At 45.0% G+C, this 24,706-nt stretch overlaps 1 long non-coding RNA gene across 1 annotated transcript in view; it reads right to left on the reverse strand.

The window, feature by feature from the left end:
• LOC138301860 (uncharacterized) overlaps positions 1-23,374 on the reverse strand; it is a 93,697-nt gene extending 70,323 nt beyond the window's left edge. The window contains exon 1 of the long non-coding RNA XR_011205125.1: positions 23,290-23,374. This is a non-coding gene — a long non-coding RNA (uncharacterized lncRNA). The remainder of the gene's footprint in view (positions 1-23,289) is intronic.
• Positions 23,375-24,706: the final 1,332 nt, after the last annotated feature.

Consider the following 24,706-nt stretch of genomic DNA (forward strand, 5'->3'; position numbering starts at 1 on the left):
GCTAGGTTTTGGTGGCTGAACAGGACTGGTGCAGCCCTCCTCTACTCACCTGGGAAAGTGTGTCAGATCACTGTGGCCTGCTGCATGCTCCACAAAATCACCATGTGGAGGAATATCCCGTACATCCCAGAGGAAGGGGAGCCTGCAGTGCCACCAGGAGAGCATCCTGAAATGCCAAGGAAGGAGCTGACTTGCGAGAATATCTCCTCCACAGCTACTTCTCATGAGTGTAACAATGTCATGTGATGTTTTGACTGTGACTGTACAATGAACTGTAGTTGTGAGAATGTATAGAGTTTAGTGTTTTCCAAATAGCTAGGGAACTGACACACTGCAAAAATCTGCCAAAGGCTGATTGATAAGATAGTTTTTGATGCATCCCCACCTCAATGATGTTGCTTTGTTTGTGTCAGAATTATAGCAATGTACTTTGTTTTCCAGATGCTTGCTATGTGACTTGTGTCATATGTATGGTTTCAAGCCTATACTCCTTGTTTTGTTCTTTGTTCATGTACCTTCAGCATGACATTTTCATGAGGGCGATTCATAGTCGTGACATTGGCAAGGTTGTGATACTGCTTTGACATACGGCATGGACATGGATTATTCCAGGTTATGTAGGTCACATAGTTTGGGTCTTTGAGACCTGTGCCAAGACAGCTTGCACAGTGTTTGGATGAAAGTACAGAAGTGCCCATTGGACTTGTTTTGTGTCCTGTGGTGGGCCTGATGCATCATGTGTGTCATCATGTGGTCATAACATATGTAGTCCTAACGTACGACCAAGTCATTTTCCCTTCACATTGGCTAAATACTTTTTTGTATGAACTGTATAAACTTGTAGATGTGTTTCATGATTGTAGGCCATAGTGCCTGTGCCAAAACACTGACATATATTTGTGTCATGCCAGTAGATGCAGAAGCATCGGAATATAATGGGCCTGTGACCAAGAACTGTTGTACTGCCATCTGTCTGAATCTTGGATAATGTGATGTGTATTACTTTGGTGTGGCATGTGATAATGCTCAAGCTGATGACATCAACCACTTCAATGTTCGCCTATTCTACAGGACAATATCTGACAAATCCCTTCCTTCTGTGGTCTGGAGGTCTGTACCTGTATATATGTTCATTTACTCAGTAAGAGACAATCATTTAAGTTTCCAATGCTTCAGACTTTGTGATAACTTTTTTAGTTTGACCAGACACTTGTATGTATGTCTTTGTGTGTGATGTTTGTAAACCTGTGCTGGAAACTGTGTACATGCAACATATCCCATTTTGAACAGGTACATTGGTGAACTCATCGGAGTAGATGCCACACCATTCGAAGTCCAAAGCCCAGAGTACTCCTCCCGCTGGAACTGAAATGTGATTCAGGATCAGTCCACAGAGTAAATGTGTTGCAAACAAAGGAGGTCTTTAAGGAAGAGGTGACATTGGTGGATGTCTTGCCATCCGCACCTTCCTGGATTCTTTGGCAGGGGGGTCTATGGCTGGTTGTTCCTCTGGCAGGGCCTCCCTTCTTGTGGCTGGCACTGATATTGATGGGCCTGCTATTCATAAGCCAAAGGAAGGGTAGACTAGTTTTGAAAAGCCCTGCTCATTGTGGTATGTATGTCCCTCAACACCCCGGTTAGGAAGGCCATGTTGGAATTGTGTTCCTCCACCTGTTCATGCATGTCCCTATGCATGTCCCTCTGTAGCAGCTTGATTTGCCTAAGTTCAGTCAACACCTGGCCCATCACGCTTTGGGACTCCTGATAGACCCCAAGCTGTGGCTGGTGGTGTCCTGGCCAAGAGCAGCTCCAGTAGCCTCACCCCGCTAGCCCACAGCATCCCTCCTATGCGCCCTTGCCACAGGACGACTTCTCCATCCTGTTCCTTGACCCTCGTTGTCCAAAGTGTTGCACTGCAACTCAGGATCCAGGACTGGGGTGCAGAAGATGGTGAACACTGTGCTAGGAACACTGGTTGGGGCGGCAAATGGTTTCCCGTGATGTTGATGGAAGACGGCTGGGAGGGGATGCTGTGACGACAATGAGACTCACTATTACCGTCTTACAGAGGTGCCCAAATGGGCCAGAACCGTCCTCCACGTGCAGAAGTACAGGAATTTCGCCATCACTGAATGTTTCATCCAAGGGGCAGTGGTAGCATGTTCCATGGCTGCTGTGTGCCCAGCGGTAGATCCACCTGTTAATGCAAAATGTACATTATTACTGGTTGAATTGTGACATCTACCTCCAAAGGTTTTGAGTTACAGTAACCAGAGACCTTAGACAGAGTTAAGGTGTAGGTATTCCAAGTGTGCGAAGTTACCAAGGTATTGGGTGATTTCACATGACATGAAGCATGTCAAACCTGTTTCACTCAAGCAGATGATGAGATGTGCAAATCAGTTGCACTGTGGAAAATGGCCTGAAAATGACATTTTATCACCTGTGCAGCCAACACAGTGGAGAGGCAAGATGTGGCTTTGACCATTTGGAGTCCTAGTTGAGCGGGATGCAGGCAAACCCAGGACTTTGTGGCATATGTGAACTGGAGTCATCATGTGCACATTGCAGTGTCAATGTGTCTGCTGCTGCTACCAATCCGGTGATGCATCTTGAGGACTCATGTATACTTGTTATACACAGTGGGTATGGTGTCATTCCTATCCTCAATAGTTCCATCTTGGGTCAGTAAGTCAAGCTGGAGCTAGATAGACAGACATGTCTCTGTGTTGAACATGATCTGTTTTGTGATCACTCCCATGAGAGTACACTTCAATTGAGAGTTAACAGACAGGGGTATTTGGCACAGTGAGCATTGGGCTGTGTTGTGGGTTAGGGTTACAGAAAAAGGACATATTGGACTTTGCAGCCAGGTCACTCCCTCTACTACACAAACTTGACAAATGGTATCCTCCCAGATGAATACACTTCAATTGAAAGTTGACAAACAGGTATATTAGGGCCCAGTGAACACTGGGTTGGTGGTTGGAGTTATAGACACAAGACCTGCTGGGAGTTCGAGTCAGGTCACTCCCTCTACTTTCCAAAACTTGACCAAAGGTATTCTCCCAGGTGAGCAATCTCCATTTAAGAGTTCACAAAAAGGAGTATTTAAGGAAGTGAATAGTGTACTGGTGGTTAGAGTTAGACACTAGGCCTCCTGGGAGGTGGAGTCAGGGCACTCTCTACTACACACAATATACAAATGGTATCCTCCCAGGTGAGTATATTTCAATTGAGAGTTGGCAAACCGGTGTGTTTGGGCAAGTCAACAGTGGGCTGGTGGTTGGAGTTACAGACACAAGGCCTCCTGGGAGTTGGAGTCAGGTCACTTCCTCAGCTTCACAGCACTTGACAAAAGGTATCCTCCCAGGTGTGTAAACTCCATTTGAGAGTTAGCAAACAGGAGTATTTGTGCAAGTGAACAGTGGGCTGGTGGTTGAAGTTACAGAAACAAGGTCTCCTCAGAGTTGGAGTTGGGTCACTCTCTCTACTAGACACAGTATACAAATGGTATCCTCCCAGGTCAGTAAACTTCAATTGAAAGTTAACAAACACATACGTTTGGGCACATGAACACTGGGCTGATGGTTGGAGTTACATAAACAGGGCCTTTTTGGCTTTGTAGTCAGGTCACTCCCTCTACTTTCCAACACTTGCCAAATGGTTTACTCCCAGGTGAGCGAAGAGCATTAGAGGGATTACACACGGGTGGATTTAGGCAAGTGAACACTGGGATAGTGGTTGGAGACAGAGAAACAGGGCCTATTGGGCTTTGCAGGCAGGTCACTCCCTCTACTTTCCAACACTTGACAAATAGTATACTGGAAGGTGAGTGAAGATCATTAGAGGGATTACAAACAGGTGTATTTGGGCAAGTGAACACTAAGTTGATGGTTAGAGTTACCTATATAAAGCCTCCTGGGAGTTTCAGTTATGTCACTCCCTCTACTTCCTAACACATGACAAATTGTATACTCCCAGGTGACTGAAGAGCATTAGAGGGATTACAAACAGGTGTATTTGGGCAAATGAACACTAAGCTTGTGGTTGGAGTTAGAGACACAAGGCCTTCTGGGAGTTGCAGTCATGTCACTCCCTCTACTACACACAGTATACAAATGGTATCCTCCCAGATAAGTAAACTCCACTTGAAAGTTAACAGACAGGAGTATTTGGGCAAGTGAACACTGGGCTGATGGTTGGAGTTACAGCAACAGAACCTCCTGGGAGTTGCAGTCAGGTCACTCCCTCTACTACATACACTATGCAAATCTTGGGTATTACATATCTGTATGCAGACTGCATTAAGGTTTGGGCATACATTTACATGTTGAGACTTACCATGAGTCCTGGGATGATTTTTAGATATTGAAAGACTTACAGCCATTATTTGGGCATATGGCTTGTGATGGACTTTGGTAGCTGTGATGTTGGGTCCAACAATACAGAATGACAGAGTAAACACTCAGATACTTTGAACAAGACATTGTAATTGCAGTTTTGTGACAGTTTTTCTAATGTGAATAACCACACTCCATTCACCCAGGTATTCCTGTCAAGCCCTCAGGATGCAGGATGGCCAAGACCTTTACCTCCCAGGGAAAGATTATTAATGTGACACTCAACTCATCCTCTGAAAAACGTGAATTTTTGGACGTGACATGACTGAATAATGAAGGGGTGTAAGTTACTAGCTAAACAAGACAAGTGAATATGGAGAAAAAATAGACAATGGGGGTTATTACAACTTTGGAGGAGGTGTTAATCCGTCCCAAAAGTGACGGTAAAGTGACGGATATACCACCAGCCGTATTACGAGTTCCATAGGATATAATGGACTCGTAATACGGCTGGTGGTATATCTGTCACTTTACCGTCACTTTTGGGACGGATTAACACCTCCTCTAAAGTTGTAATAACCCCCAATGTGTGTGAATGGTGTTAAATGTGGTGGTGAGAAAAAGGGCTGCCTTATGACAAAAAATGGATGACAAGATGTGTGGTCTGTTTTGCAGTAGAAATGCAAAGGATTGTTTTCTGTGGAGGGGTGTGTTTTATAGTGCGATTTGCAGGTGTGTCCACTGGACCAATGTGTGTCAGCTGTGTTGTTTTTGAATTCATCCTTGTCTATTACTTTGGTGGATGCGGACCGTGACGTTCGACCACCATTGGCTGACCGCCAAGAGGAGACTGCCACGGCAACTGTGTGTTTGTAATAGGCTCAGTGGTTGGTCGCGGCACTCACTGCCCTGGAGGTCAGACTGCCTAGTTATAAACTATCAAGCCGCTGGTGGTCTGCCTTTTTTGCTTGGCGGACAGTGGTCCTGCCTGTATAACTCATAATGTGGTGGTCTTTTTAGGACCGCCAACATGGCAGTCCAACCACCAAACTCGTAATCAAGCCCTAAGTCCCGGAGTCCTGTAATGGCTTCCAGTAGCATTTTTCTGATGCTGCTGGCTGCTGGCAGCCAATCAGCGCACCTGCTTCCACGGAGTGAATTGGCCCAAGGGAAAAAAGCTCCCTGGGCCAATCAGAATGCTCCTTTTTTAAGCTGGTGATCCCACAAGAATTTTGCAAGACTTTTGCTAATAACTTTGCTACAATTTGATAAATCTTCACAAAACATACCAAAAACAGTCATCTACTTCAGCTCCTTCCTGGAAAGTTTCAGGGTGATCTGTCTAGCAGGGGGAGAAAAAAGGGGGTGGTCCCAAAATGAAACTTCCGCATTCCATAGGGATGTTTGAACAGGACTGTAGCCAAAACAGCGGAACAGAATTACACCACATTTGGTGGAAATCAAGATATTCATCTAGAAAGCGTGCTTTTGTGATTTGGTGCAGCTCTGTTCAATGGCTTTTGAGAAATTGAGGTTAAACATTTAAAGCTGCCTGGGCAGTTGGATTCGCAGCGGGCATGTAATTGTAAAACAATTGAGTGATACGATTAGTTGAGGGGGCTTTTTTGCCACCACAGGCTCCTGTGAGTCCTGTGGGACCTCACGCTCTGATTATTTGGCTGTAACTTCAACAAAAATGTTGTGGTTGCCATTACAGAATTGCGGACTCAGTCCTTGTAATAAATAAACAAAAACATATAAGGGGCCAGGGACTATGTAGGGGAGACCTTCCTGGGGTCAAAAAATCTTTTTGGGAGGCACTAGTATCCCACAGAATCTAGAAATAACTAAAATAAAAAAGTGGGGCGGTTAGGTATCTGTTGGGGCTTGGGGTATGTGGCCATCCATAGGTGGAGTGGTCGCAGGGCCTAGTAATGCAATCTTACTTTATGTTTTAAAAAACAAACGAAACCCAGGCATTTACTGAAAACCACAAAGGTTATTGTGATATTATAGTTGGCTATGGTATGGTAAAAATAATCACTGAAATACTAAAGGTTAAAGTCATGTTATAGTTAGGTGAAAATGTCAGGTAAACATACTATTTTGAACAAGTAAAACACTAAAATTCACCATTTATAGCTAGCTCAAATTACTATAACTTCCAGCCTTGCCAAGCAGTGCTTATTGCCTCACATATTGCTACACTGATGATGTTCTATGACATCATTGATAACATCACTGATGACAACTGAAATAACATCATTGATAACATCACTGTGCATATCAAGGGTGCAAGGAGGGCACCCTAGACAGCATCATAGCACTGGCCTTGCTACGGAACGCAAGTAACCCCTTAGTGCTTGCCGACTGACACATGTTGGTCTTGCTGTGGTTAAAGTTGAGTAATCAGGGTTATTTTTTTTAAATAACTTTACTGTAGAGGGCACTCTTTAAAGTTCTGTATAGCCATCCTCTCCCTCTCACAATAAGGGCGCTACTCTGAGGGTACAGAAGACTGTCATTTCTGGTTTAGTTTATAAAGGTTTCACAAGGTTTTCTAAAAACTTCCACCATGTCAAAGACATTGCTTAACTACTGTCCAGAGCCTGAGGGTTGAAACAGATAATTTTGCCCTATGTTGTGTATCTAGCATACAGTTTGTGTTGTCTGGTGAATAGCTATAAACCTGTGATCTCCAGATCTTATGCATTCTAATTTGATAAACCAGAATTTTAAATAATATGTGTTTCCTTTTCTAACACTGCCCAAGAATATCCATGTTGAGGCAGAATAATCTTCTGAATAAATCAGTGCACGTTCTGGAAACCTCTGCTCAAGGGATCTCAAGAACAATGGAAACCAAAACTTTACAATGTCCATTGTCATGTCAAATTACATATTTAACTAATCTTTATTTCCTATTACCTTTCCATTACTTTTTTTTTTTTATGTCGTCTGCTCATTACATCAGATGTAACTTTGCTGTTGTGTGAAGGTGTTGCCTACAAATTAACAGTTCCTTTGTTCGTACACATTTTTCACATTTATGTAAGCTTGCAGAATTCCCTTATTAGCAGATTTATTTGCTGTGTGATCTTCTTCACCCAGCAATTTTATGGCAAGACTACAATTTTCCCAAATTGGCTTTCATTCTTTTCCTGTAGAGAAATGTGAGGGGCAGGACTTTGCACCTCATATACCGCGTTTTGCTTACTTCTGCCTACACTTGCTTTTTTTTTTTTTTTACTTTTTCCCACTTGCCCATGTAACCTGCACATTTATTAGGGACCTCATTACGAGCTTGGTGGTCTTCCAATAACGAGCCGGGTGCTCGAACTGCCAGGAGGCCGCTGCCTCTGTCAGGAACAGGGATCCCGACTGGTTGGCGGTGGTCAAAGTTGTGGTCAGTGCTAATAACGACTTTGCTTTCTGCCAGCCTTTCGATGGCCATGGAAAGACTGGCAGAAAGGTAGTGTTGGGGACCACAGCGGGGCTCTGCATTGCTTTTTAAGCAATAAAAAATAACAATTTTTAATTGTAAAATGATTTACTCATTTTGAAAACAGTAAAATAAATGTATTTAAATACAGCATTAATTATAGAACTTCTTTAACAATAGTAGACTTTTTAAGACAATTGTGAAACATTTAGACTCATTTTTTTAAAACTATTTCCTCACACTTTTCCACTCATTTCAGTGGAAGAATTTATCCTTTTTTTATTTCTCTGTTTTCAGGTTGACGTCCTCAGTTTTCTGTCTGTTTCTACAATCGGTAGAGCGTTCTGGTCAAGATTGGATGGGCGGAGGAGTGGCGCTCAGGTAAGAAGAATCTAATTACATTTTTTTAAACATCTAGGGCCTAATTACGAGTTTAGCTGTCGGACCGCTATGTTGGCGGTCCTGAAAACACCCCCATGTTGGTGGTCTTTCAGAGTGCCCTGTTACAAGCTATACAGGCAGGACCACCGACTGTCAACCAAAAATGGCAGACCGCCAGTGGTCCGGCGGCCTGTGGATAGGCAGTCTGACCTTTAGCACCAACAGCACTGCAACTGAGCACATTACAAGCACACAGTCACCATGGTGGTCGTCCATGACAGTCAGCCAATGGCAGTCCGAACCACATTGGTTGGCGGTCAGCAAAGTAATACACCACTGCACATTGGATGAATTTGAAAACAACACAGCTGACACACATTGCCACACTGGACACACCTGCAAAGGACACTATAAAACACACCCTTTCACAGATCACAATCCTTTGCATTTACATTGCAAGATATAGAAACCCAAGCACCTTTTTTGTACAGTACATGGATTAGGCACCCCTTTTTTCAACATCCCATTGAACAACCTGCACACACTTTTGTCCACTCATACCCTTTTGCACTTCCCATGTTTAGTAAGTCACCGTCACACTTTTTTTTCCCAGCATGTCCTGTTCCAAAATGTACTGTTTTTCTGAAGATGAGTTAGGAGTCATGGTGGATGAAATCATAAGAGTAGAGCCACCATTGTTTGGAGCACAAGTACGGCATACTTCTCTCAGTACGAAAATGGAAATGTGGGAAAGGCTAGTTGGCAGAGTGAAAGCTGCAGGCCCCACTCTGCGCACAAGGGAGGACTTTAGGAAGAGGTGGCTCAACCTCAGGGGCAAGGTCCGTTTGCTGGTCTCCAGGAACCAGCTGCAGGCCAAGAAGACTGGTTGTGACTCTCCCAGTGCCCCATTACATCTATTTCCCTGACAGGAGAAGGCCTTGGCCATCCTGCATCCTGAGGACTTGGCAGGAATACTTGGGGGAGTGGAGTCTGGTAAGTTACAAAACAAACAATATCACTAAAATGCCATGTTATGCATGCTCATTGCTTACCTTTTTCCACTTTCACTGTTACTCCACTAACCTGCCCAGTGTTTACTTGTCCAAAGACCCCTGTTTGGCAACTCCCAATTGAAGTGTACTTACCTGGGGAAATAACATTTGTATAGTGTGTGTAGTACAGGGACTGACATGGCTACAACTCCCAGGAGGCACTGTTCATATAACTACAACCACCAGCCAGTGGTCACTTGTCCAAATGCCCTTGTTTGGTAACCCACAAATGAAGTGTACTCACCTGGAAGGACAACATCTCTATAGTGTGTCTGGTACAGGGACTGACATGACTACTATAATTCCCAGGAGACACTGCTCTGTAACTACAATCACCAGACCAGTTGTCACATGCTATAATACATCTGTTTGTCAACTCCTCTCAAATGAAGTGTATTCACCGCGTGGAGAACATTGGTCAAGTGTGTGCAGTAGAGAGAGTGTGACCTGACTGCAACTCCCAGCAGGCCCTCTATCTGTAACTACAATCAGATAGACCAGTGGTCACATATTACAATACATCTGTTTGTCAACTCTCAAATGAAGTGTACTCACCTGGGGGGGGGTAACATTTGTATAATGTGGGTAGTAGAGAGAGTGTGACCTGACTGAAACTCCCAGCAGGCCTTGTATCTGTAACTCCAACCACCAGCACAGTGGTCACATGTACCAATATATCTGTTTCTTAACTCTCATTTCAAGTGGACTCATTTGCAGGGGGTTAACATTTCTATATTGTGTATAGTACAGGGACTAACATGACTGCTAAGGCCAGAAGGCTCTGGTACTGTACTCCACTCACCAGCCCTGTGTTCTCTTCTCCAAATACCCTTGTTTGGGACCTCACAAATGAAGTGTATTCACCTAGGGGGATAACATTTATATAGTGTGTGTAGTACAGGGAGTTACATGACTGCTAAGGCCAGGAGGCTCTGGTACTATTACTCCAAACACCAGCCCAGTGTTCACTTGCCCAAATAGTGTGTGTAGTAGAGAGAGTGACATGACTGCAACTCCTAGGAGGCCTAGAGGGTCATTATGACCCTGGTGGTCACTACACTTCTGCCACGGTCGCAACATTATGACTGTGGTGGAACCGCCACGGTCCAAACACCAACACCGCCATGCTGCCGCCAGCCTGCAGGCTGGCGGTCCTAGCAGTGCCAATGGTTGTAATCCACCAGGGCAGCGCTGCAAGCTGGCGCAATGGGGACTCGGGGGGCCCTGGGGGCCCCTGCACTGCCATGAACTTGGAAAGGGCAGTGCAGGGGCCCCCATGCACAGCCCCATCGTGCATTCCACTGCCCGAATTACGAGCAGTGGAATGTGCGACATGTACTGCTGCACCCGCTGCACCACCACATTGCAGCTGACTCCATTAGGAGCTGGCTGAAATATTAAGGCCATATACCGCACTGGGCCTGCGGTTGGAAACACTGTTTCCACTCGCCGGTCCAGCGGTGAAACCATAATAGGGCTGGCGAGGTTCAGGCCGCACAGACGGCCTGATGGAAGTATGGCATTGGCAGGCTAATGAGGCTCCTAGTGTCTTTAACTCCAAACACCAGCCCAGTATTCACTTGCCCAGATCCATCTAATAGTGAACTCTCAAATGATGTTTACTCACCTGGGAGGATACCATTTGTATAGTGTATGTAGTAGAGAGTGTGATATGACTGCAACTCCCAGGAGGCACTAGCGATAACTCCAAACACCACACCAGTGCTCACTTGCCCAAATACCCTTGCTTACAAACTCTCAATTTAAGATTACTCACCTGGGAGTGACCAAGAAACAGATCATGCTCAACTCATAGACGTGTCTGTCTATCTAGCTCCGTCTTGACCTTCGAACCCAAGAGGAAATTATTGAGAACAGGAATCACCTCATACCCAGTGTGCAGAGCTATGATCCCTTAGGCCTTAAGATGCATCACCTGAATGATTTTGGCAGCAGGCACATTCACACTGAACTGATCACATGATTACTCCACTCACATATACAACAAAGTCCTGGGTCTGCTTGCATCACAATCAACTTGGCCTCCAAATGGCCAAAGCCATATCTTTCATAGCCACTGGTGGAAACATTTCACTTTCAGGCCATCTTTCCAAGTGCTAATGATCTGCCATTTGAGTCAAAAAGATCTGCCATGCTCCACAAATGTCATGTCAAGATAACCAATACCATGGGTACTTGCCACAATTGGATTAACTGCAAATTAACTTTGTACAAGGTCTCTGCCTACTGTAACACTAAACTGTTGGAGGTAGGTATCGCAATACAGCCAGTAACATTGTATCTTTCACATCAACAGGTCAAGCTGCCTCTGAGTACACAGAGGCCACAGAAGAGACCGCCACTACTCCCCTGGATGAAGCCCTCAGTGATGCCAAGATCATGGACCTAGAGGATGGTTCTGGCCCATCTGGGCAACCTGGTCAGACACTAACAGGGAGTCTCACTGTGCCCACATCAACACCTCCCAGCCCGGTTGCCTCGACATCCCAGGCAACCATTTGCCCCCAAACCTGTGTCCCTAGCACAGTCTCTACCATCTCATGCCCCCCAGTCCTGGATGCTGAGTTGCAACGCACCACTTCTGATAATAAGGGTCCAGGAGCCAGTGGGAGAAGGCACCCTGTGGCAAGGGCCAGGGCCCTTGGGATTAGGGTGCTTGGGAGGGATGCTGTGGGACAGTGGGCTGAGGCCACTGGGGCTGCTTCTGGCCAGGACACCCGCAGCCATGTCTTGGGGGTCTGTCAGGAGTCCCAAGGCATGATGGGCCAGATCTTGACTGAACTCCAGGAAATCAAGCAGCTACAAAGGGACATGCATTGAGACATGTGTCAACAAATTGAAGGGCACAATACCAACATGGTCTCCCTAACAGGGGTTCTAAGGGACATTCACACCACCCTGAACAGGACTTTTCAAAACCAACATTCCCCTTCCTTTGGCCCAACAACACCAGGCACATCTACATCATTGCCAGCCACTGGAAGGGAGGCCCTGCCAGAGGAAGAGCCAGCCACAGGCATCCCTGACACAGGCACCCCCCAAACACGCAAGCGGGGATGTCCAGTGAAGAATCCAGGATATGGGGATGGCAAGACACCTACCACTGTCAGCAAGTTACATCATGTATGTATGTATGTATTGAGTATTTATAAAGCGCATTCCGGCCCGAGGGCATCGAAGCGCTAACTGGGTGAGGCAGGATCTACTACCAAGGAGACTCCAAAACTTATTGCGGGAAGAGCCAAGTCTTGACCCGTCTCCTAAATGTTAGATAATTGTGTTCTTGCCTTAGATCCAGTGGGAGTGAGTTCCAAGTTTTAGCAGCCGCAATGGTGAATGCTCTATCTCCCCACTTCGCCTTCTTGGTGCGGGAAGTTTGGATTCGATAGGCAGAGGCAGATCGCAACAGCCTATTAGGTCTATACCATTGCAGCTTGGTGGTTAGTGCCTTAGGCCCAATCCCATGGACAGCCTTGTGAGTAATGCAGAGAGCCTTAAAAGAGATCCGCTGGGCTACCGGAAGCCAATGTAGATTTCTGAGGCACCTCTTAACAGAGGCCCCGCGGGGCAGTTTCAGTAAAAGCCTAGCAGCAGTGTTCTGCATCAACTGTAGCTTATTCAGTGATTCTTTATCCAAGTTGAGCAGAAGTGCATTCCCGTAATCCAATCTGGAAATGACTAGAGCCAGAGTAGCAGTAATTCTGCAGGATTGTGGAATAAAAGGAAACACTTTCTTTAATTTCTTCAGAGTCCACATGCAGGTCTTAATTATCTGATTGACCTGAGGTTTGAACGACAATTGATCGTCAAACAGTAATCCTAAATTCCTCGAGGTAGACCCTGGCACAGGGAGAGTGCCACACTCTTTAGGCCACCAGATGGAAGACCAGTGTTCCCTCTTAATCCCAAAGCACAGAATCTCAGTTTTTTCGCAATTAAGTTTTAGCCAATTGGCCTTCATCCAGTTATTCACTGCTGTCATGCAGGCGTTGAAGCGGGTGGCCACTTCCTCCATGTCTTTGTTAATAGGGATGATAATCTGAGTGTCGTCTGCGTAAGAAGTTGGGATAAAGCCGAAAGAGCGAATTAGCTCTGCCAGCGGTGCCACGTACACATTAAATAGCGTAGGGCTGAGGGAAGAGCCCTGAGGGACCCCACACGGCAAGAGGTAGGCCGGGGATCTAAAATCACCGCTGCTAACTGTGGCCCACCTATCTGACAGAAAGGATTCAATCAGCTTGAGAGCCTTATCTCTAATGCCTACCTGATGTAGACAGTCTAGCAGAATGTGAGGGGCAATGGTGTCAAATGCTGCCGACAGGTCCAGTAGAACCAGAAAGACCCCCTGCCCCTCATCAACCAATCTGCGTATGGTATCGGATGATGCAATGAGAGCTGATTCAGTGCTATGGGATTTCCGAAAACCATGTTGCGAGCTGTCTAGGCCCTTTGAGGCTGACAGAAAATCAACCAATTCTTTATTAAGGTGTTTTTCCAGAATTTTAGCCGCATAGGGAAGAAGGGCTATTGGGCGTAGGTTAGTCAGATCATCGGGTTTGCCTGTTTCCTTCTTTTTTAAGGGAATAATAGTGGTTTCTTTCCATGCCTTAGGATACAAACCAGTTATAAGGACTTCCTGAATAATAGGGGCCAGCATAGATGCCGCTAGCTCTGGTACTAATTGAAGGATGGCAGGGATCCATAGGGGAACCCGATTTACATTCCAGAAGTAGCTTGCACATGACCTCTTGAGATGGCATTTTAAACCTAGAGAGTAAAAATGGCTTATCTGGCAACCCATTGGGTGTCAGCATAGGGCGCAGTGGCACAGCTATCCAGGGAGGGGAGTTTACTTGTTCCTTGTCCGACATGAAGCTAGAGTAGATGTTAAGAATTTTACATTCGAAGAATTTGGCTATTTTGTTGCAAAAGTCTTGAGAGTTTTCTACTTTAGGAGTACCTAAGGGAGTGGTTAGAACATTAATGGTTCTAAATAGCTCTCTAGAAGAGTTGGCTGCCTCGCTAATTTTAAGTGTGAAATAGTCCGATTTGGCTACCAGACAGGCTTCTTTGTAAGTGTTTAGGGCTAGTTTTAGCTCCGCTCTCTCATCTTCCCGGGGGCTACGTTTCCAACAGCGCTCCTTCTGCCGGTATTTACTGTAAGATTTTGAGGTCTTGAGAGAACCATGGTTGGTTGGGTTTTTTCCTGATGCAAGGGACAGAGACCCTCGCCGGTGCTAGCAAGTCCATTGCCTGCGTAATGCCCTGATTGAATCTGGCAAGCGGTGACAGAGTGGACGCCTTCGGATCATTCCAGTTATGTATTAATGCTATTTCCAACGGTTCTGCTTTAATGTTTTTCCAGGGTCTTAGCAGTTTTTTCGGGGGAATGGGTATCAAAGGTTGCTGCCTGATCAGAAATTTAAATGTCAGGAGAGCGTGGTCCGTCCACTCTAACGGGGTCGTTAAAAGATTAAGTTCTTCCTCAGGGTGGGTAAAAATCCCATCAAGGGTATGGCCAGCTCTATGAGTGGCCAGCCCATCCTTTAGGACCCAGTCCAGAGCCGCCATGAGATTAAGAAATTCCACGACCAGCAAATCACTCGGATTATCAAAGTGAATATTAAAGTCTCCTAAAATAATTGCTTTAGGGGCCATGATTAAGGGTTCCAATAGTGAGGTCCATATCGAAAGGAACTTAGGGATGGGGCCGGGGGGCCGGTAAACTAGCAAGCCTTCAAAGACTAGGGATATACCAAAGAAAAGTTTAAAGGCCATAGCTTCACAGACCTCTGGCATGTGGCTAGCGCTATTCCAAGTGCAGGTGAACTCAGACCTGCAAATAATAGCCAGGCCTCCTCCTCTCCCTGTATTCCTGTCTACCCTATAAAAAGAGAAGCCGGTGTGGGCTGCCACAATAAAATCAGGGTCCGAATCTGGCCTCGCCCATGTTTCTGTTAGAAAGAGACAATCTATGTTAAGGGTGGAAATAAGTTCATTAATTTCAAATTTGTGTTTGGGGAGGGATCTGGCATTAATAAGGGCAAAAGAGCCCACAACTCTAAAGTCCCTTGTACCTCCACCCGGAGCGTATTCTGAATTATTGCCTCCTACTCCCCGAGCTCCCTGAATTTTCTGCTTTCCCACCATTAATGGTATAGGCGCTATCCAGTTACACTGCACACACCTCCAGGCATGAGTAGTATCAGGGATAAGTGTGTGCGTGCACCGGGGGCCCGCCAAGTTCTTAAGTTCAGCAATGATGTACCTGTTCTTTTTAGTGCAAGGTGCGAGGTCCCTGGCCCTCAGGCCCGTTCCGGCGTGGACGGGCGCAGACGGGGCGGCGCGGCCGTGTTGCTGCCCTCATTTATCCCCCCTTGATGAAAGGCAGATCAACTAGACCGCTAACCGCGGTTCCTGCTGAGAAACAGGAAGTGGGCTCTAACAGGCCAAACGTCCTGCACAGAATGGGTCCAAAACCTCAAAGGACCACCAGCGAAAATATACACCCCCCAACCGCCCTCAGAGGAGTGTCAACAAGGTGAGGAAGGTGCTTCCCAAAAGTAACAAGCTAAAAGTTGAGGCACGTTAAAAAAATAAAATATCTTATAAAATCGGCCCTGCAAAGTTTCTCTTTTAAAAAAAAAAATAAGTAGACACAGATTCAAATTCAAATGCAACAGTGATTCAAGTCATAAAAAATGCGGCAAGTGATAGGAACCGTTAAACTAAATTAATGAAATCGGCAGTAAACACGGAAACGCGCTCACCTCAGTCTGCGCGGCCGTGTTGCTGCCCTCATTTATCCCCCCCTTGATGAAAGGCAGATCAACTAGACCGCTAACCGCGGTTCCTGCCGCGGTTCCTCCTTTGTGTACCACACAATCACTCTGTTGAATGATCCTGAACCACTTTCCAGTTCTAATTGGAGGAGTAATCTGGAGTTTGGACTCCCAATGGTGTGGCATCTACACCATTGATTTCTTCTACTTTGACTGACTCCTTCACTTTATAATTTTGTTTCTGTCTGTCCTAATTGTATTTTATCCATTATCATTGTAATAAATTCACCCATCACAAACTCATTGTCTGCTTACTTAATTTCCACATTTGGCTATGTAGAGATGTAAGACCATGTGAACCATACGATGAAGAAACAAGTTACTTGTGCAAGGAGGGATATGTTACAGATACACAGTGTCCTGCTCAGGATTACAACGATTACACACCAACACAGTAGTACAAGTGTCCGGTCAAACCACAAATGTTATTACAGTGTACAGCACATAGGCTGTCAATATGTCAGGACTATTAGAAACAGGAATGTCTGACTCATAATGAGTCAGAGTACATATTTTAAGGTACAGATCCCCAGGCCACGGAAGGAAGGGATTTGTGAGACATTGTCCTGTAGAATAGGCAAACATTGAAGTGGAAGATGTCACCACTTGAGCCTTATCACCTACCACACCAAAGTAATCCAACATCACATAATCTAAGATACGGACAGATGGCCGTACAACATTCCCTGATCACAGGCCCATAATATTCCAATACTCATGCATTTGGTGGTATGACACAAACATATGTCAGTGTTGTTGCACAGGCACTGTGGTCTTCAATGATGAAACACATCTACAGCTACATACAGGTCATACAATAAGTGTTTAGCCAATTTGAAGGTAAAATGACTGGGTTGTAAGCTAGGACTACATAATTTGTGCCCACGTGAAGCCACATATGATGCAACCAGCCCACCACAGCACACAAAACAAGTCTAACAGTCAGTTTTGACCTTCCATTCAAGCGCTGTGCAAGCTGTCTTGGCACAGGTCTCATACACCCACACTCTGTGACCTACAGTACCTAGCAGGGACGGCTCCTCGGCAATGGCAAAGGAGCATCAACCCCGTGGCTAAGACAGAAGATGAAAGATAAAACAATATTTAATTATTGTTTTATCTTTTATCTGCTGGCTCAGCCAGCAGTGTGTGCAGGGTGGGGCGGGGCTCGGCTGTGGGAGGTAGGTGGGGGGAGGAAGGGAGAGAGTGCACTGAGTGCACATGTGTGCTTGGCCGGCCGACTCAGGCCAGCCTCACACACATGCGCTCTTACGTTTCTCCAGCCTGGCTGTATGCACAGATGGGCTAGGGAAACAGCACAGACCGCAGGCTTGTGTCTGAGAGGCACTCCGAGCCGCTCTACCAATCCTATGTTTAGCATGTAAGCAGCCCCAGGATTGCTGGGGAGCCTGTGCTGGTGTCCCAGAGAATGCTGGGACACCACAAGAACACCAGAGGAGCAACCTTTAAAAAAGATTGTTTTTTTATTTGTTCCCCCCCACACTTTTCCTCCCCCTGTCCCTTCCCTTGAGATTTGCGGTGGCCACCGCTAGTACCTACAACAATCCATGTCTACTACGCATGTCAGAACAGCATCAGGTGCCTGCCAATGTCACAACTCTGAAATATCCACATGAGGATGTCATGGTGAAGGTACCTGTACAAAGACAAACCATATAGTATAGGCTTGAAACCATACCTATGACACAAATCACATAGCAAGCAACTGGAAAACAAAGTACAAGATGTGTCAACAGCTATCCTATCAAGCAGCCTGTGGCTGGAGATTGCAGAGTATCAGCTCCCTAGCTGTTTCTAAATCAATAAACTCCACACATTCTCACAACTTCAGTCCTTGCATCACATGACATACTTAAAATCATGGAAAGTAGCTGTTGATGAGCTTTTCCCACAAGTCAGCTCCTTCCTCTTCACCACAGTCATCCTCACTTGGCATTTCAGGAGTCTCACCCAGCGGCACTGCAAGCTCCTCCTCCTCCGGGATGTATGGAATTTTCTTTTGCACAGCGATGTTGTGGAGTGATCTGACACACTTTCCTGGGTGAGTAGAGGAGGGATCCACCATTCCTGTCCAAACACCTAAATCTTGCCTTCAGGAGCCCAAAAACTCATTCCACTGCCTGCCGTTTTCTTCCTTGGGCGTCACTGAAGCGGACTTCCCCTGGTGTAGTGGATTCCACAGAGGCATCAACAACTAAGGACAGTTTGGATATGCGTAGGCTCCTGTCAAGGAATGGGACATAAGTGCAGCAATGAGTCACTTACTTCATGACTGTAGCACCTGACATTGCACACACACAATCAGGACAGGCGTGACTTACCAACCAGCCAGGCCCTTTCTGGGTGCAGTTGTGACATCAGCTCGGGTATGGTGCTTTTTTCTCATTATGAAGGAATCATAGGCTGAACCGGATAACAGGCCGTGTGGAACATGTGGAATGTAGAGATCCGCCAAACAGACAACTTGCACATTGATGGAAGGGAAGTTCTTTCTGTTCCGATAAACCTGTTCAGTGGCTTCCAGTAGCACCAAGCCAACATGTGGGCCACCAATGGCCCCCACCACATGTGGGAGGAAGGCAAAGCCATAAAGGCCAGCCTTCCCATTGGCTAAATCCTCACGTCAGGGAAACCGGACATAGCTGTCAAGGTGTTTCAACATTGCTGAGAGGACATCCTTCAACACCAGACTGAACATAGGTTGAGACTTACCAGCAGATAGAGCCACTGTATGTTGGAAGGACCCTGTGGTTAGAAAGTGTAATACTAACATGACTTGTACAATGGGTGGTATGCTGGTTGGATAACTAATAGCTAGCATTTAAATCTGGCTCCAACTGATGACATAAGTCCATTATTGTTTTCCTTTCCATGTGGTAATATGATTATGTGCCTTTGCTCCATGGTCTGAAGTCCTGGCAGTGGACAGTAGACAGGAGGTTGTCGCATCCTCCCCCTCCCAGGGTACCTATGCATGACAAGACATGATTGGTAACATTAGTCACTGTGTCCACAGCAACATGCATGATGCATGTTAATGATATCATGTGACAGCATTTCGGACTGTATAGACATGACACACAGTACACATCACAGCAGCCAACTCTACGAGGGTCACATATGACCACCGTGGTTTTCAACAAGTGTCCTCAACATGGATTTGAACAAAACTCAAAGATGTGCTACACAATTGCCCCCAAAATGTGACTTTAAATCTCAACTGCCAAAATGACTAGTCGACGGAGGTGGACTGTGCCCGCTGTTAAAATGCAATCTGTGCTCTGTAACATACCACAATGGTGGTTGGGTGAGTAGTAGGAACGAAAAGACTAGACACGAGAAGGATGTTTGTTAGATAAAGAAAAATATTTGTTTTAGGTGTGATGCATCTTATAAAGCCAAATACAGCGTTTCAGGCTGCCAAAATGGCAGATACCTGACCTACTACAATGGACATTAGGATCTGCCCATGACCGCCGACGGAAGTTGTCATGGCGATAGGCTGTTGCAACCGTGGCGAACATAGCCATAGGCTAACGTTGTTGCCTGTGGCAGTCATGCTCCAATGACTGTGTCCGCCAGCGGTGACGACTGCCTACATGGCTTCACAAACTGAGCTGCTGTGTGGCGTCTCTGGGAGCAATCATGTGATGTCCAGGAGGTGATAGGCCCACTGCCTTCTCTCCAGAGGAGCTGGAGAGGTTTGTGACTGAGGTCCTACCCCTGTGACATGACTTTTACAATGGGTGGTATGCTGGTTGGATAACTAATAGCTGGCATTTAAATCTGGCTCCAACTGATGACATAAGTCCATTATTGTTTGCCTTTCCATGCAGTAGTATGATTATGTGCCTTTGCTCCATTGTCTGAAGTTCTGGTAGTGGACGGTAGACAGGAGGTTGTCGCATCCTCCCTCTCCCAAGGTACCTATGCATGACAAGACATGATTGGTAACATTGGTCACTGTGTCCACAGCAACATGCATGATGCATGTAAATGATATCATGTGACAGCATTTCGGACTGTATTGACATGACACACAGTACACATCACAGCAGCCAACTCTACGAGGGTCACAAATAACCATTGTGGTTTTCAACAAGTGTCCTCAACATGGATTTGAACGAAACTCAAAGATGTGCTACACAATTGCCCCCGAAATGTGACTGTATATCCCAACTGCCAAAATGACTAGTCGGCGGTGGTGGACTGTGCCCGCTGTTAAAATGCCATCTGTGCTCTGTAACATACCACAATGGTGGTAGGTTGAGTAGTAGGACCTACAAGACTAGACAGGAGAAAGATGTTTGTTAGATAAAGAAAAAAAATTGTTTTAGATGTGATGCATCTTATAAAGCCCAATACAGCGTTTCAGGCTGCCAAAATGGCAGATGCCTGACCTACTACAATGGACATTAGGAACCGCCCACGACCGCCAACGGAAGTTGTCATGGCAATAGGCTGTTGCAACCGCAGCGAACACAGCCATAGGCTATGCTCCAATGACTGTGTCCGTCAGCGGTGACGACTGCCTACATGGCTCCACAACCTGAGCTGCTGTGTGGCGTCTCTGGGAGCAATCATGTGATGTCCAGGAGGTGATAGGCCCCCTGCCTTCTCTCCAGAGGAGCTGGAGAGGTTTGTGACTGAGGGCCTACCCCTGTGTAGACAGCTCTATGTCTCACCAGAGGAGCAGGTAAGTACCTAATTGGCACAATTTCCTCTGTACTTTACCATACGTTACCTCCTCACAGGCTCCAGTGTGCCCCTGTGTTCCAGTTAAACTTCTTGTGTGCTTGTTCTAGCAATCTGTGTGACATCAATGGGATGTACAATGTGCAGGTATTGGTGGCCGTCACATTGTGTTTTGTGAGGTTTTTGGGATCCTAGATCCTCTTTGTGTTGGATGCATATGACTAGGTAAGGAGACTTTACTGCCATCCAATGACATCCTCTTTGTATTGGATGCATATAACTAGGTAAGGCGACCTTACTGCCATCCAATGACATATCTTTCCTCATGATTGTTGTAAATGTTGGGACACACATGAATGTAAATGACAGCATGAGCTGTGTATGCATGTTGTATGAGTCATTTGAGAATTGAGATGTGAGCAATATCTTTCAAACCACATCTGGCCTTGCTAAACTGTTTTGTGAAAGCCATAGCATGACTCACTGTGCTGTTCAGGTTGCCACACACACCACATGCCAAATTGCTGATGGCCACATGATGTACTTTCATGCATGGAAGTGATGGGAATGGAGTGTCATGTAAGTACTCTCTGCTCAGCCCGCAGAGACCAGGGCCTGTCAGGTTTATCTCCCAGTATGGGACATAGGGCAAGATGTAGGAGTGTCACTATGGCTATGCAACTGTGGCACTGTGCCCACTCCCTGTACCCCAGCAGATCCTGGTGTGCGACCATGTATGATGCTCTAGTGGGAAAACCTGCCCTGAATTCCTCATTCCTTTGACTAGATTAGAAATGGGTACAGAGGTATATCATTTATCTAGTCCATTTTGCATCATTTTCAATGTGAGTCTTAGACTGGTGATAGGTGCTTTACTCTCACAGCCCTTCACATAGATCAAATTTGTCCTGTATAGGCTTACTGCATAAAAGACAGTCCCATAGTGAACACAGTGTGTTCATTCCTGGGTGGCCATAATATGTGACTCAGTAGCTTGGTCACATAGCAGAAACTACACAATGCATGCCTTTGTATGTTGCACACCATTTCTGTAGGATGGACACATATGTCCAAAGGACTGTTAAGTGGTACAGGTACATACCACAGAGCCCACCCCCTGAAGTGGCATGGGTATGCATTTGTTAGGCCACATGTCCACACATGGACAAGGAAGACACTTTCTGTACCCACCATGCCAGCCCCTTGATTATTACTCAAGTGTAATGATGACGTTTGTACAATGAAAGTTGCCTATTGTAACTGTAGGCAGTGAGTCAATCTAAAAGAGTGTGAATGTGTTGGTCCATTCAAGCCTAAGGAGTTTACCCTTCAGAAGCCACATAGGTATATAGTGTTTCATTGTGGCTCACATCACAGTACAGGTTGCTGGAGCAGGGGCTACCTGATGTCAGTAAGCTTGCTTAGTCATTGTAGACCATGAGCAAGGTAATGGGTAAGTTTGCAGATGCAAATACACATGTCTGTAGTTATGTTTCTGGACTTATTGGCTTGTGTGTTTCACGTAATGCAGTGTGTGGCACTCCACTCACGAAAACACATAATATTTGTAAGCAGTTTTAGAGAAACAATCAATTTTAATACAAGTTTAAATTGTCCAAACTAAACCAAACATAAATTAAGAATCGACAACAATTAGAAATCCGTCCGTGGTGATACAATTTCAGCCAACACGTGTTTCGTCATGGGAAATTCCTTTTTTAAATCCCGAACGACTTGTTCAGGGCTACAAATTGTAAACATATTGATAGAAATTAGGAACCAAAATGCTCAAACTTAATGGTTGAACAATATAAAAAAGAACCCAAATTTAAACCAAATGTGGAAGTCTCATGTAAAAGAGACCCTATTGTAATAAGTCACTTGAATATTAGTTGAACCACAAGGTGAGAAACCCAGATAGAATTACACTAAAGTGCTCCCCCAGAAAGCACACTCAAATCTTATACCCTACCAACCTCCATCAAAACTACTTCAAATAGTGGCAACATGCACCTCCAATTTAGTGCCAAAACACCCTTGTGTCTACACATTTCTTTATAAACCTCTTAATAATACCTCTTATTTAGACAATTCCTGGATAGTCCATTAATTGTTATCCGTTATTTGATCTAATGTTGTGTATGTTTCTCATTACATGGCGAACTATCCCGATCTATCACATAAACAAAAAAGCCAGAAAGACATGATGTAATTAGATTGCATCCAATACAAAAAGAGAATGCCAACATGCGATGAACACTTATTCCCAAAATTGAATTTCACTGTGCCCCCGTGTAAGGTACCTGGTGTCCAGCATCCAGAAGTAGTAGTGTATATTCAATATTGTTGTACATTCATACTTTATATTAAACTGTGAAGAAATCGAAAAATAATCTCTAAATGACAAATGTATAAAAAAACAGAGCTCTGGTTAATTCTCCTGGACACACACAATTTTCCATGGAAACCGAAGGTCACCCCCAAATGCTCACCTAAGATTTGTACTGTCTTTTCAAAGCGGTGTTGTCCAGTATACGAGAACCCCGAAGCACGAGTACGCGTCTCTACTGTGTCCCACAGCCCGACCCGGAAGTTAAATACACTTCCGGGGCAACCATAAGACACTACCATGCAAAATAGAAAACAGACTACTCTCTATGCGAGTGTGCGTTTCTACTGTATCACGCGACCCGAACCGGAAGTTGAATACACTTCCGGGACAACCATAAAAAGCTCCCATGAAAATAGAAAGCAGACTATTCTCTATTGCTATTCGATCGGACTATATCGCACTATACTTAGTCACATATAAATATTTGTATACTTAAATAAGGGCCCAACTAAAAGGAACAAACAGGCTTCAATCAATCAACAGTATAAAAGAGAAAACCTCTAACATCAACCAATCACAAAAAGCCATAAATCTATATCGCAAAAAAGTACAAACAGATAGATTACACCCGAGACCAAAGAGTAGATGATATTGATCTCAATTCATATGGGTTTGAGTTGAAATCAAACCCAACGGCATACTAGACAAATGTCCCTTGTGATAACATGGAAACTATGTTGGAGAATTTTGGTTCATAACTGTGTGATAAAGCCTCCATGGATGAGGATAGATTCACATACAATCAGAGTATATCAAGTACATTAGCAATACAACAGCAATGACAAACAGATAACAATTAAAGAAAACTACAGATTCCAATCGCCCAAAAAGAACTCCAATTCCCTATCGGAATTGAGACCTGATTCAACAGCCCTCAACCTCATGATCCAAAGTGCCTCTTTTTTGCGTAAGGCTAGTTCTCTATTACCACCCCTAGGGTCTTTGGGGACATGTTCCAGTCCAAAAAATACAAAACTCTTGTGTGCAGTTTGTGAGTTGCAGTCAACAATGTGAGCTACTATGGGGTATCTTACGTCATTATTCTTAAGTGCTCGAACATGTTCTCCAATTCTGGTCTTAAGTTGACGTATTGTACTCCTCACATAAATCTTAGTACATTTGCAACGTATTATGTACACAACATAAGTAGTATTACAATTGATCAATGAGCTGATGTTAAATTGTCTACCTCCCTCAGAAAATTCGCTGATGTTGTGGCACGCCCAACGGCATACTCCACAACAACCACATTTGAAAAAAACAACTGATTTAGTAGAAAGCCATGTTTTATTGAAAGCACTAGTAGTAAAACTGGGACATAAAATACTCTTCAAATTTCTACCTCGCCGATATGTTGTTGGTACTCTTTCGGGTAATAAATCTTTTGTAGATTCATCTTGTAGCAATATGCTTGTGTGTTTCACACTTGTGGAGTGTTAACAAATTAAAATGTTCCAGCTTGCTGTTTCTGACATGTATGTGACTCAACCATTCGTAACAGAACTTGTGACTGTATT

The sequence above is a fragment of the Pleurodeles waltl genome, chromosome 6 (assembly GCF_031143425.1).
Source record: "Pleurodeles waltl isolate 20211129_DDA chromosome 6, aPleWal1.hap1.20221129, whole genome shotgun sequence".
Classification (NCBI taxonomy): domain Eukaryota; kingdom Metazoa; phylum Chordata; class Amphibia; order Caudata; family Salamandridae; genus Pleurodeles; species Pleurodeles waltl.